The sequence below is a fragment of the Armigeres subalbatus genome, chromosome 2 (assembly GCF_024139115.2).
Source record: "Armigeres subalbatus isolate Guangzhou_Male chromosome 2, GZ_Asu_2, whole genome shotgun sequence".
Taxonomy (NCBI): Eukaryota; Metazoa; Arthropoda; class Insecta; order Diptera; family Culicidae; genus Armigeres; species Armigeres subalbatus.
This window is the reverse complement of record NC_085140.1, coordinates 211,012,185-211,027,651: the sequence shown is the minus strand read 5'-3', so window position 1 is coordinate 211,027,651 and position 15,467 is coordinate 211,012,185.

Sequence of the window (15,467 nt, the reverse complement as noted above, 5' to 3'; positions counted from 1 at the left end):
CTTGACCTTTCGGAAACCAGTAGGACATAATCTTCTTCTATATAATAAAAATGAGTTATGATTTCCTTCCTGACGATTTAACTCGCAAACGGGTTGACCGATTTGAAAAAAATTCTTTTCATGAAACACTTATTTCATCCTAAACTATGTAAAAACAATCTGCATTCAAATGCCATCATTATGCGGGTCAGACGTGGGTTTTACCTTGGGCATTAGGTCGTCGCATGTATGCACTAACTATTAACGGATTATCTCGAGATCGGCAAATCACTGGAACAAGAAAACAGTGTTTGCAAAGACGGTCATGAATTATCATTTATAATTATGTTACATACCTTTTCTCTTTCGAGCAGTAAGCATAAATGCATGCGATGACTCCCGGAGTGCTCCACCATTTTGCGCTATAAATTATCCAAATGTTCATATAAATACCTGATTAAATAACGAACATATCTGTATTACCTTCAACCGTTGCTGGAACGAACAAATATTTTCTGTCCATTCTGCGATGAGTAACCAATCGACATCAGAAACGTTCACTCCGCTGAAAAATTGTGATCTGTTGACGAAAACAAATCGACGATCCACATCCTCCAAGTTGCTTCTGCACCATGCTGCTTTTTTCATTTACGATTCTTATCAAAGGTATAAGTTTATCCTAATACATTTTTGCCATTAGGCAAAACTTATACTTTTCATAGTGAAGCGAAATGCAATATAAGAACACGCTAAATACGTTGTATGCAAAAACGATATGAAGATTATATCCAGTGAAATGAAATGTATGTTGCTATACATAATGAAGGATATAAATCGAATGAAATGAATAAAATAATTACTTTTTTTTACGTGTAAGGGTTGTGTACTTAGCTGGTAGTGCAGCCTGGGCACTGTTGTCCTTCTGACATTAGCTAGAGTGAGAAGGTACGCCTCGAGCGTCTGTTCACCAGGAGGTGCGGCTCAAACAGCGTCTGCCTGGTACCAGCGGCTGATTAACGAAATCCTGTATCGCGTCAGCTATACCTAAGGTGGCAGCCCCATCATCGCGATATAGGTAACGCGACCCCGGTAAGGTAGCTTGCTGAAGCCTCTCAAATACCACGAAAAATGGAGATAGAAGAAAAAGAGAACGTTATTTTTGGCAACCGACCCGGCAACGAAATAAGGACTATGATTGGAAACTCGGTACCTGGAATGTCAGGACCCTAAATGAACCTGTACGAGTGAGCCTTCTGGCTCGTGAATTGCAGAAGGTTGGAGTGAACGTGGCTGCTATTCAAGAAGTCCGAAGGCCTAGATCCGGAGAACGTGAATTCCGAGCCGTGGACCCCACGACCAATACTGCATTCAAGTATAACATCTATCACAGCGGCGGTGAAAAAGCAGAGCATGGAGTTGGTTTCGTAGTGATGGACAAGCAGATGAAGCGAGTGATGCGGTGGAAACCCATTAGCGAACGAATCTGTGTGTTGAGGATACGGGGCAAATTCTTCAATTACAGCCTAATCAACGTTTACGCAGTTCCGGAGACGAGCCAGCCTCGGGCTGAAAGTCTCCTTAATAAAGACACAAAAAAAAAACGTTTACGCACCGACAAACGATAAATCCGACGACGTGAAGGACACGTTTTATGAATATCTTGATAAAGCCTATGGAGAGTGCCCAAAGCATGACGTGAAAATTGTTATCGGAGACGCTAACGCTCAGGTCGGTAGAGAGGACTTTTTCCGTCCCATAATCGGTAGGGAGAGGCTTCACTCCGCTACCAATGACAACGGCCTACGGCTAGTAAATGTTGCTGCTGCCAGAGGGATGGCCATCAGTAGCACCTACTTTGCACGAAAGAACATCCGAAAGCACACCTGGAGACACCCAAATGGTGAAACTTGCAACCAGATAGACCATGTTCTGGTGGATGGGCGCCATTTCTCGGATATTATCGATGTGCGGACATTCAGAGGTCCGAACATTGACTCTGATCACTACCTCGTTGTCAGTAAAATTCGATCACGGTTGTCAACTGTATCGAACGAAAGATCACAGCGAACGACGCGTTACAATATCCAGCGATTGTCGGTGGAAGGAGTATCGGCTGAGTACCGCCAGAAGCTCGACGAACGGATAAGTGCAATCAACGTTAGCGACAACATCAACGATCTATGGGAGTCGATCCATGGAGCGGTGAGCACAACAGCACGAGAAGTGGTAGGCACTGCACAGTGGCGACCCAGGACGGGTTGGTTCGATGTGGAGTGTCAGAGAGTGACAGACGAGAAGAACGTTGCCAGAAGCCGGATGTTGGTGTCGGGTACCCGATCGAATAGAGATCGGTACAAGGAAGCAAGAGCAGCCGAAAAACGAACCCACCGCAGGAAGAAAAAAGAATACGAAGAACATGTTATTAGTGAGGCGCAGGAAAAAATGGAGCAGAAAAATATGCGGAGGTTTTATGAGTCTGTCAATGGCGTGCGGAGAAAGACAGCGCCATCTCCCGTCATGTGCAACGACCAACAAGGGAATTTGCTGACAGATAAAACTGAAGTGGCTGCCAGGTGGAAGCAACACTTCGAGACTTTGTTGAATGGAGGAAGTGACGGTGCGTCGGTGAACAGAATAAATATTAGCGACGATGGTAAGTTGTGGAGTCACCTACACTAGATAAGGTTAAAAAAGCTGTCAAAGAGCTGAAAAACAATAAGGCTACGGGGAAGGACCATCTCCCGGCTGAACTTCTCAAACATGGCAGTGAGAAGCTTTATGAAGTTCTGCACCATATTATGTCGAAAATATGGGAAGACGAGGAAATGCCTGCTAGCTGGTTGGACGGCCTCATTTGCCCTCTCTTTAAGAAAGGGCACAGACTGGAGTGCGCCAATTACCGAGGAATAACCCTCCTTAATTCGGCATACAAAATTATGTCCCGTATTCTGCTCAACAGATTGAGACCGCTTGAAGAGTCCTTCGTCGGCGAATACCAAGCAGGTTTTCGTGAGGGCCGATCAACGACGGATCAAATGTTTACCCTGAGACAAATCCTTGATAAATTCCGGGAGTACAACTTGCAGACACATCATCTGTTTATTGATTTCAAGGCGGCGTACGATTCAGTGAAACGGAATGAATTATGGCAAATTAAGCTTGAACATGGTTTTCCGGCGAAACTGATACGGGTGATTCGTATAACGTTGGACGGATCGAAATCAAGTGTAAGGGTCGTGGATGAAATATCGACGTCATTTGTTACCTTAGATGGATTAAAGCAGGGTGATGCACTCTCGAACCTACTGTTCAATATAGCGCTCAAGGGAGCGATTAGGAGAGCTGGTGTGCAAAGAAGCGGTACCATTATCACAAAATCGCATATGCTCCTGGGATTTGCGGACGATATCGATATTATCGGAATTGATCACCGTGCCGTGGAAGAGGCTTTTGCGCCTTTTAAGAGGGAGACAGCGAGGATTGGACTCACGATTAATACCAGCAAAACGAAGTACATGGTCGCTGGCAATCAACGTGGGTTCATTAGTGGTGATGGTAGCGAAATGGTGCTGGATGGTGAAAAATTTGAAGTGGTAGAAGAATTTGTGTATCTTGGAACATTAGTGACGTGCGATAATGATGTTACCCGCGAGGTGAAAAAGCGTATTGCAGCTGCAAATGGGGCTTATTACGGACTTCGTAACCAGCTTAAGTTCCGTAGTCTGCAAACGAAAACAAAACTCGCGATGTATACTACTCTGATTCTTCCGGTGACTACGGTGGGCTGGTCACGTTGTTCGTATGCTGAAAGAACGTCAAGCGAAAATAATATTTAGTAGAGAACCCGGAAGAGGCCGAAGGCTTCGTGGAAGGCCGCGTACACGATGGCTTTTTGCAGTTGAAGAGGATCCGAGGGCGCTCAATGTTCAGGGCGACTGGAAGCGATTGGCCCAGGATCGAGTCCGGTGGAGAAGGATACTCCTGATGTGTACCTTAAAATGATTTAAATGTACATTCAAAATGTACAACAAAAGAAAATTGAAAAGTTTTTTGAAACTATTTAGGTAGTGATTAATAAGTGTTTTTCTTTATGTTCCATACAGATAGCGGGGATTGACGACGGATACATTTTTCCCCTTTGGAATTAAGGTCCGTGGAAGGTGCCGGACCACAAAAAAACTTTCGGGTTTTGTATTATTGGATTGTGGTAAGTCGTTTTGTTTCGACAGTGTGATTGTTTCTTGTATTTTAAATTATTAAACAGTTGAACGTGCAAAGTGAATCATTTGATTCTGGAATACATTTTGTTGGTGAAAGAGTGTATTGTGTTGAAACAAATTAGACAAAAGGCCGTTTTTCGCATGAATGGCGGATACGCCTTAAATTGAGACGGTTTTGATGAATTTATTTGTTGAATTTTTTTCGATTTTATTTTTCTGATGATCAATGGAAGTATGTTGCTTTTGATACATTGTGCGGAAATTATTTAAAACCAATTGAAATATTTAATTTAGGGTGCTTATATGGTACCATTTTAACAAATTATTTTGAAACATTTATCCGAATTATTTTGGGTTTATTTTTTATAAAATTTTAATTATTGGTTGGTTTTAATAGCTATAGAAATGATTTCGTACGTAGCATCAAATATCGATCCGTACCGTAAGGGACAATCTTTCGCATCATGGTTCAAGCGGCTTGGGTACCATTTTCGTATCAACAAAGTAGCAGATGCCGACAAGAAAGACCACATGTTCCTTCTTGGAGGTTATTATCTTTTTGAAGTGGCTCAAAATTTGTACCTTATTGAGAGGTTGCTTGATGAAGCACCACTTGACGAGCTAACCGAAAAACTTAAGCGAAAATTGGACAAAATGGATTCAGCCTTAATCCAACGTTTCAAATTTGGGTCCCGAGTACAACAGTCTGGTGAAACAGTCAGTGAATTTCTTTTTTCGCTTAAACTCCAAGCTGAGTATAGTAATTTCAAGGGAGATAAACAGGATCGTATACTTGATCGCGTACTTATTGGCTTGTCGGATGAAGCTTTGAGACAAAAGCTGTTAGCGGAAGATGGTGACAAATTGAATCTAGCTCAAGTTGAGAAGATTATATCGACATGGGAGTTAGCTGCTTCTAATGCAAAAACATTAACACATGATCATTCTTTTGAACAAATCGCTTCTATTGTTGGAAGCCGAGATATTTTTTTTCAACGCCTGGCAAATTTAAATCAAGGGCATGGTCCAGTGAAGAGCCGAGTAGGCTACAGACATTTTCCAGGTGATGACGAGCGTATCGCAAAACCCTACAATAGGTACAACAATTGCGCGAATCATCGTTCGGAGACTGGACGGGTTAGACAAGAGCGGCACCATGAACAGCAAAGGTGGTACCAGGATGCAGTGGTTCACCCGGTGGAACTCAAAAGCGATGAGCAACCAGTAAACGACCACCGAGTGTGCTACTATTGTGGAGTTCGAGGACATGTCAGAAGGAGGTGCCCGAAGCTGGAACATTTCAAGAAGGATTCAATCAACAATATTAACTTTGAAAAAACATGTACGATTAATGACGATAATTTGTCGAGTATTACGGGTTGTTGGGAAGACAACAGTGACGATTTAGATCCAGGAGAATTACAGTGCATGCATGTTTCCTCCATTAACAAAAGTCATCCATGTTTACTAGAACTGGATATTCAAGGCATCAATGTGCAGATGGAGATTGATAGTGGTTCCGACGTTTCCGTGATTGGTAAGAAGCTATTTTTGGCTAAATTCGATGTTCCACTTGAAAAAAGTTCCAATAGTTTGATAGTGGTAAACGGTTCTCGATTGAAAATTGCTGGGAAAGTTGTTGTTTCGGTTGTATTTCGGAATATAAAGGCAAAATTGAAACTTCTAGTGTTGGATAGTGATCATGATTTTATTCCTTTATTTGGGAGAACCTGGTTGGATGTTTTCTTTCTCAACTGGCGTAATAGTTTTGAAAAACAAGTAACTGGAAACAGAATAAGTATACACAAGAACAACGATTTAATGATTTATGTCAAGACTAAATTGTCTGATGTTTTCATTGAAGATTTTTGACTCCTATTAAAGGTAATGAAGCCGAGTTGGTTTTAAAAATTGACACACCTATTTATAGGAAAGCTATTGACGTTCCCGATGCAATAAGGGATAATAGTGCTGATATTTGTTTGCGATTCCCATTGGAGCAGTCAGTTGCTGTTTTGGAAAAGATTGTTAGTGCTTGTGATGCTTCTGCTGTTATGGCAGAGCAACAAAAACAGTTGAATAATTTGAAATGTACTCCTTCCACAACACTTTTTGATAGAATACACCAAGAATATTTCTACTATAAGCATCACGTTTGTTTATTGAACGCTGATAGCTTTTCAAAGTGGATGGAAGTTGAACGGAGGAAAAATAAAAATGAATGTGAAGAATTGATAAAACTACTGTTAGCATATTTGGCTAAATTTGGGTTTCCAGACAGAATGTCAGGTAATGGTCCTCTATTAAATCCTCATGATTTCAAGAATTTTTTTGAGAGGCAAGGAATATGGGTTTTGGTCAGACTAGTTCGAATGGTTAAAGATGCAATTAGAATGTTTTTACTTGACCCAAAATGCTTATACGCTAAACTGGAGGTTCTAATTGGACTATTTTTAATAAATTTTAAAAGTGATATGACGATGGAAGGATTTATTTCTTCTCAGAAGGTTTTAGGCTATACTTTCAAATTGTTAATCTATATGATTAATGTAAAGCAATACAACAATAACAGTAAAGTACCATTAATAAACTGTGATTATCTCATTGATGAATTAATTACTGGATCCTATGTTGACGATATTGGCAAAAAGCATAGAAAAGATCTTTTGGACAGCCTGGCTGATGGTACCGGAACAGTAACCCTCAGGATAAATGGTTGTATGCTAATTTTCGTAAACGTATTTGCAAAAATATTTTACAGTCTACTGTTGGAGGCGGAATGACTACCACGGCACACCGAAGTCAAATGAAGGCCGTTGGCGATGCGCGCGTCCGGAGATGTCAATCGATGATGGTACATGTCGATCCCTATGTCGATGATCCCGATCCATTACCACAACGAGGAACGCGTGTCGATGAGGAGTCAGCCAAAAAGCCCTTCCGGGGATTCTCAGGTGAGCATTGTGGAGGTTCCAGTCGCCGGTCAAGCCGCATCGAAAGAAGAATAAGTAAATCGAATTTGGCGCTCGATGGCCTGCCAAGGTATTCGAAAAGAAGAAATTATATCAGATGTGATCGAATAATTGTTTGGTAAATATTTGAAAGTTACGTTTCCTTTTCAAGTCTTCTAGACTATCGAAAGTCTTGAAAAAGGGAAGGATTGATGTGTACCTTAAAATGATTTAAATGTACATTCCGTGTATTTTATGGTAACATAATTTATAGCGAACGGTAATGACCGATACCGTTCTAATAAATGGTCCGGCGACTGTCGGCCTCTTTCAACACGAACCACCAAGCGAGTAACACCTACTTTACAACAGCTCCGAAACCCTTCCAAGTATTATTATAACTTAATTAACTAATCGTTCCTCCGCGAGTATTCTCCATTCGGTTCCGTCTACCTCAGTCGCTCTTGCCGGTTATAATAACTCCATTCGGCGTAGGTTCATCGAAGAGCTGTAGCCCATCAAGTAAGAGTCTATGTTCGACTTAAAATCACTTAAAATGGAGAACTTACTCATAATGCTCAATTTTATTATTTGTAGGTAGGGGTAGAAAATTCTCACAAAAGTCATTTTACGCAAAAAAAATATTATCAATCGATCCTTAGCACTGTGAAAAATTTACGATCTATGTGAATGACTTCCAAATATTTTATTCAGGTACGTGTATTCTTCATCCATTATTTACTATTATGTCATAGCTGCAAAACGAAGAGCAAATGAAGCTATCAAATATGGTGCTTCCACAGTTTATAGCTTTTTCCTTTAAATTTGTGTTTTCTTCTGTGTGGTTCTTATGCATTATCTTTCAGTTATTTTTGATAGCGATTAAAAATCATCACACAACTCAATTTTTCATACATAGTACAATACGAATTTGATGCATTAACTTATCATGGATGTCCACATCAAAATTTCATTAAATGCATTATCAAACGTGACGTGACGTTACTGAAAGAAAGTTTCTTTGAAATAAATTCGTATAGACATCGGAAACTGAATTGAATTGAATTTAATTATCTTTATTTACAAGATTTTCGGACCTAGGCCATGGAACTGTTTTGTACCGGTGTCAAACGATTTGGATAATGTAATGAAATAATTAATAAAGGTAGGATTTGTTTCAAACTTTAGATTGACGCATAAATCTGCAATTCAACTAAAAATGATAAAAAAAAGACGAATACCTATATAGTTACTGGTTGGGTAAAATGCTGACTTAAGTGAACTAAAGTTTATTAAAATCAACCTGCCACTAAGAATATGGTCAACACTTCCCTACTTCCCTGTTTTGTCACGCTATACTATATGCACGTGTATTACTGCGGGTCAAAAATCCTAGGTTAGGTAGCAGAATATTATTTTATGAAACTCCACATATGATCTGGGTTCTTCCAATTCGCACCAAGCGGCTTTTCGACTGACTTGTGATATTTTGTTCGTGAAAGGAAAACGGGAATTATTCCATATTAATTCAATCGTACATTTGTTGTAGGATATACTCAGTTATGGGGTTGATGGATATCCGATATGATTTATGATCAACTGAATCTGCAAATCGAAAGCTTGGGCAGAAAAATGGGTCATTTTTTTTGGCGCTTGGTGCGATTTGGCTGAACCCCGGCCATGTAGGAAATCAGTTTAAAAAGCGCCTATTGGGAAAGATAATCCAATACATTTCCTAAGTTAATATTGAACATATTGCTGCGAATTCCCTAACGGCCAAGAAAAGTTTGTATATACGATTCGTATGCTGTGGAAATTGATAGATTATTTTCGAAAAATGTATTTTTTCGGGTTTGGCAAAATTAGGCTCTAATGTAACCAATTCAGATACAATTCTACAACTTTTTATGTAATTTATGGCTTCCTTTCCATCTAAAAACCATCCAAATCATCTAAAAACTGTGTATCAAATATGAAAAAATATTAATGATGATTAATGATAAGAAAGGGTCAAATGATAGCTATCGGTACGTCCGGTCATTTGAATTGATGTTAACGGCATATTTTATTTATCATTTCGGGTAGCGCGAACAGATAACATATTTTGTAATTTTGAATGTATATGGTACAATTTTAATATTTTAAATGTGTCTTGTGCACGTAGGTGTTTGGAGCATCCAATTAAACGCAACGTTCAATTGAATGAGCTGTTACTTTGAATATAAATTAATTCGAACCACACTAGATTGTTAACTGCAATCAAATTTAACTGAATGTCGAATATATATTTGTTTGACAGGGATTGTTGATTTTCTACATGTCGTTGAATTTCCAACTGGGTTCGTAATGCTCACTCAATCTCATGAGCACATGATGCTCCCTCACGAAAATTTTCGGGAGGAAATCGCTTTTCGAGAAAGAAAAACAGCTTGGAGAGTGATAACCATTTTTGGCTCACTTCGATTGCCGTCAATCATTGGTCTGCTCTTTTTCTTTCATATTCGAATTTTTTCGTGGCATCATAAATGTAAATGGTAGTAGCTTATGTGGAACAAATAACTTAACGCTTTCATACAGATAGCGTGGTGGTGTGGCCAGAGTAAGCGCATCCCCACAGCTATTATTGTTACTATTCTGGGTTCGAATTCCGGCGCGGGCATACAATTGTGTAATTGTTCTGCGATAATTCTCGCGAAAAGTAAGTGAGTGGTAAAATTGATGAAACGAAAAAGGATTTTTATCTAATAGGCAAGATTTTCGTTTATCTTCCAAGGCTAATTCTAGAGAAAAGATTGATGGGTGAGAAATGATCCTCAAAATAAACAACGAAAAAAGAATTTACCTTGGCCCGAAAAACGCTTGCTTTGGTCTCATTGAAACGAAAAGACGAAACCCTGATTTCCAATACTTTTCACTATGCATATTACCCAGCATCGTTAATTTCACATACACACTTTTGAAACTATATAGGCTAGGTGTACCAGTTGTGGCTATAGCACCAGTTGTCGCACTAGTGCTTTATATGCCAAATGACCAATCAAATCACCGCAAACCAAGTTCATATCGATAATGCATATTCATATGACACGATAACACCTTTGATTTCTTCCAAAACAAGCAAAGCATAATTGTAAAAATTGATTTTGCTTAATTTTTATCGTCCTTTGCACCAGTTGTGGCACTAGTGGTCCCAATTTGGCCAGTCCCATAAGAAAACAATGGGATTTGCCAAATAAGGAACCAAAATTAAGAATAGTGCCACAACTGGTGCATGCGTTCCTATTATGGATTAATCAATTTTGAGGATAATAACAAATTTTATTATGGTTTTCACAGCTGTTCTAAGGAGCAGGAAGTAAAATAAGCAGATAAGTCGTTTTGAAAATTTTATCTTGAGTTGTTCTTATGTATGGCGACATTTGGTACACCGACCCTAATTTTCTTGACATCATTTTAGTTATTATGCCATATCTTGGGCCATGTATCATATCTGATAGGTTGAGATTTTGATTGAACATTTAAAAAAATACGCATTTTGAATGCCATTTTAATTAAATTCAAACGAATTGTTTAGGGACGTACATATATTGGCCGTCATTCCTCTGTATGGTTTTATTACTACATATACATTAACAGATTTACCGTGAAGTGCATGCGGGGCTACAGTCAACTCAATGCCGTCGTACACACTTAATCGACAATTTTATCCTCGGTAAAATAAATTGACGTCCCATCTACAAAAAGGGCGATAAGCTGGATTGTAGCAACTACCGCGCAATCACATTGCTGAACGCCGCCTACAAGGTACTCTCCCAAATTTTATGCCGTCGACTAGCACCAACTGCAAGGGAGTTCGTGGGGCAGTACCAGGCGGGTTTTATGGGCGAACGCTCCACCACGGACCAGGTGTTTGCCATTCGCCAAGTACTGCAGAAATGCCGCGAATACAACGTGCCCACACATCATCTATTCATCGACTTCAAAGCCGCATATGATACAATCGATCGGGAACAGCTATGGCTGCTAATGCACGAACACGGTTTTCCGGATAAACTGACACGGTTGATCAAAGCGACGATGGATCGGGTGATGTGCGTAGTTCGAGTTTCAGGGGCATTCTCGAGTCCTTTCGAAACCCGCAGAGGGTTACGGCAAGGTGATGGTCTTTCGTGTTTGCTATTCAACATCGCTTTGGAAGGTGTAATACGAAGAGCAGGGATTAACACGAGTGGTACAATTTTCAATAAGTCCGTCCAGCTATTTGGTTTCGCCGACGACATAGATATTATGGCACGTAACTTTGAGAATATGGAGGAAGCCTACATCAGACTGAAGAGGGAAGCTAAGCGGATCGGACTAGTCATCAACACGTCGAAGACGAAGTACATGATAGGAAGAGGTTCAAGAGAAGACAATGTGAGCCACCCACCGCGAGTTTGCATCGGTGGTGACGAAATCGAGGTGGTTGAAGAATTTGTGTACTTGGGCTCACTGGTGACTGCCGAAAATGACACCAGCAGAGAAATTCGGAGACGCATAGTGGCTGGAAATCGTACGTACTTTGGACTCCGCAAGACGCTCCGATCGAATAGAGTTCGCCGCCGTACCAAACTGACAATCTACAAAACGCTAATTAGACCGGTAGTCCTCTACGGACACGAGACCTGGACGATGCTCGTGGAGGACCAACGCGCACTTGAGTTTTCGAAAGGAAAGTGCTACGTACCATCTATGGTGGGGTGCAGATGGCGGACGGTACGTGGAGGAGGCGAATGAACCACGAATTGCATCAGCTGTTGGGAGAACCATCCATCGTTCACATCGCGAAAATCGGACGACTGCGATGGGCCGGGCACGTAGCCAGAATGTCGGACAGTAACCCGGTGAAAATGGTTCTCGACAACGATCCGACGGGCACAAGAAGGCGAGGTGCGCAGCGGGCAAGGTGGATCGATCAGGTGGAAGATGACTTGCAGACCCTCCGTAGACTGCGTGGTTGGCGACGTGTAGCCATGGACCGAGCCGAATGGAGAAGACTTTTATATACCGCACAGGCCACTTCGGCCTTAGTCTGAATAAATAATAATAAAATAAATTGACGAACATGACCGTAAAAGTTTATTTTCACTGATATCTCGTTAATAAATATGACGTTTATTCAAGTTACTGAAACTCGGCAGTCAAATTTGCAATAGTCATCGGTAATTCGTAATTCAACTGAGTTTCGGTAAACCCATCTGTCATACGTGAAACGGTGAAACCTTTCGCGTACTCTATCGCTGTTTAAAAAAACATGAAGCAAAGAATAATGGGAAATTCATCTTTAAATTTTTTGGTAAGTATTTGATCTGGTTATTAATCAATTTCCTCTCCGGATATGATTACTGCTTCAATATTCACGCTACATGCATTGATTTAATAATATTTTCGTATTATTTTAGCTTCAGCTGTATTTAAGATCAAAACAAAATGCTGCAGACGATGTAACCGGTTTGCCCGCGAGAAGGGGCTTAATTAAATATGACTTAAAATCGTTGCAAAAATCTGGAAACTATTCAGGGAAACGAACCATTTGAGCAGCACCTTTCCGTCCTCAACGTTAAAGAATTACAAATTTCTACATCAGGACATGGTTTGTAGTATTTGGTAAGCACATGATAGTACATGTTTTCAATATTGTACACGAAATATAGAGAATAGAAATCCTATCAATATGTACAACAAAAATTAGACACGAAATAAATTTTACATTTATATTTATTGATTGATGCTTTTAATATTTGTTTTGATTCACCTGGAAAAAAAATAAAAATAATTATTTACTGAATTTCGGCAAAGCACTTTACCGACCCACTCGGCAACGCACTACCGAACGGCACGGTAATTTTTGACAGATGGGTGGCGACGAACATTTTACGACCAATCGGTAGTTTGAACTTTCACCGAGATATCAGCTGTTGGATTCTCGGCAATTTATATTGCCGGCCTCGGCGAAAAAAATTAAGTGTGTAGATAGAATTCCAAATGGTGACATCAAGATTTGTTTGGGCAACTTTAATGCGAAGATCGGATCCGACAAGTCGAACCATGAGCGCATTATGGGACGCCATGGTCTCGGAGAAATGAGCGAAAACGGAGAGCTGTTCGCAGAATTTTGTGGTAATAACGACATGGTGATCGACCGGTTCACAAGGTCACGTGGGTCTCCAGTGACAGCTTTACAGAAAATCAAATCGACCACATCTGCATCAGCTGAAAATGGAAACGGAGCCTTCTTGATGTACGGAATAAACGTAGTGCCGATATCGCATCTGATCATCACCTCCTCATCGGCGAAATACGCCTGCGCATTGCGCGGATTCGTCGGCAGGAGGAAAGAGTTGGACGACGATTCAACACACGCCGACTGGAAGATGCCACGGTGAAACGTTGAAGAACTGGAGACGCGTGCTGCAGATATTCCGGAAGGTGGCAGCGTGGAAGACCAATGGACCGCCACCAAGAATGCCTTCATCGCCACCGCGAAAACAATCTGGGCGAACTACGCACCCAGAGAAAACAATGGATCACCGATGAGACCTGGAGGAAGATAGAGGAGCGAAGAAAAGCCAAAGCCGCGAGAGGGCAATCGAAAACCAGAGGAGCCAAAGTCTTAGCCCGTCAACGATACGCGGCTCTTGAGAAGAAAGTAAAACGCTCATGTCGACGGGACAAGCGAGCGTGGGCAGACTCTCTGACCGACGAAGGAGAGAGAGTCGCCGCAACCGGGGACATTCGCCTCCTCTACGATATTTTACGACGTTTAAGCGGGGCGAAGATGAATGCAACGATGCCTGTGAAAGACGCGAATGATCAGTTATTGACCGACCCAACTGACCAGCTGAAACGCTGGTTCGAGCACTTCGAGCAACTTTTTCATGTGCCAGCCAGGCCATCACCACCTCGGCATGATCTGCCTAAGATCCGACGTATAACACGCGTCAATACCGAAGCTCCATCACTGCTAGAGATTCAAACAGTCATCCAAAGCATGAAATCGAATAAAGCCCCAGGGGTAGACCGCATAGCAGCTGAGATGCTCAAAGCTGACCCCATGACATCCGCTCAACTACTGCATCGTTTATTTCGTAATATCTGGGACACCGCAACTTTCCCGGTCGACTGTATGCAAGGTATCTTAGTGAAGGTGCCCAAAAAGGGTGACCTGACTGTATGCGATAACTGGCGAGGCATTATGTTGCTGTGTGCCGTTCTCAAAGTTCTGTGCAAAATTATCCTATCCCGGATTCAGGAGATCCTGTGTGGACCATATTGTCACGCTCCGCATCATTCTGGAGCAGGTCAACGGATTCCAAGAGTCCCTTACTTGGTATTCATTGACTACGAAAAAGCTTTCGACCGTCTCAATCACGAGAATATGTGGGGCGCCCTGAGACGCAAGGGGGTTCCTGAGAAAATCATCGGCCTCATCGAAGCACAGTGCGAGGCCTTTTTGTGTAGAGTGCTGCACAATGGGGTCCTGTCCGACCCTATCCGGGTCGTAGCTGGTGTGAGGCAAGGATGTATTCTATCACCGTTACTGTTCCTCATCGTAATCGATGAGATTCTGGTAGATGCGATTGACCAAGAACGACTTCGAATTGGCTGATGACGTTGCACTCCTCGCGAAACGGCGCTCTGATATGCAGAGTAAGCTCAATGACCTTGCCGAGCGCTACTCCTCGGCAGGTTTAGTCATCAACGTCAACAAAACCAAATCGTTGGATGTAAACACGGTGACTCCTTCCAGTTTCACAGTAGCCGGGCAACCAGTGGAGAATGTTGAAAGCTTCCAATAGCCAAATGGCGTCAGACGGCGGTGCCAAGATCAACATAGGCGCACGGATCAAGAAAGCAAGGGCTGCCTTTGCGAGTTTAAGAAATATCTGGAAAAACAGGCAGATAAGTGAACGCACCAAAATACGAATTTTCAACTCTAACGTGAAATCTGTGCTGTTATACGCTAGCGAAACGTGGTGTGTATCAGTGCAGAACACTCAACGGCTGCAGGTGTTCATTAACAGATGCCTGCGGTATATAATTCGGGCCTGGTGGCCTCACAACTGAATCTCAAACAATGAGCGTTGTCGTCGTTGTCACCAGAGGCCGATAGCAACAGAAATTCAGGATCGGAAGTGGGGCTGGGTCGGCCACACTCTAACAGGTTAAAGCGATAGCCGGGCAACGCTCAGGATGGAGATCTTTCAAGTCAGCCCTTTGCACCACCGGAGGTGTAAAGGATCCATAAGTAAGTAAGTAAGCATGCGGTGCGTAGGTA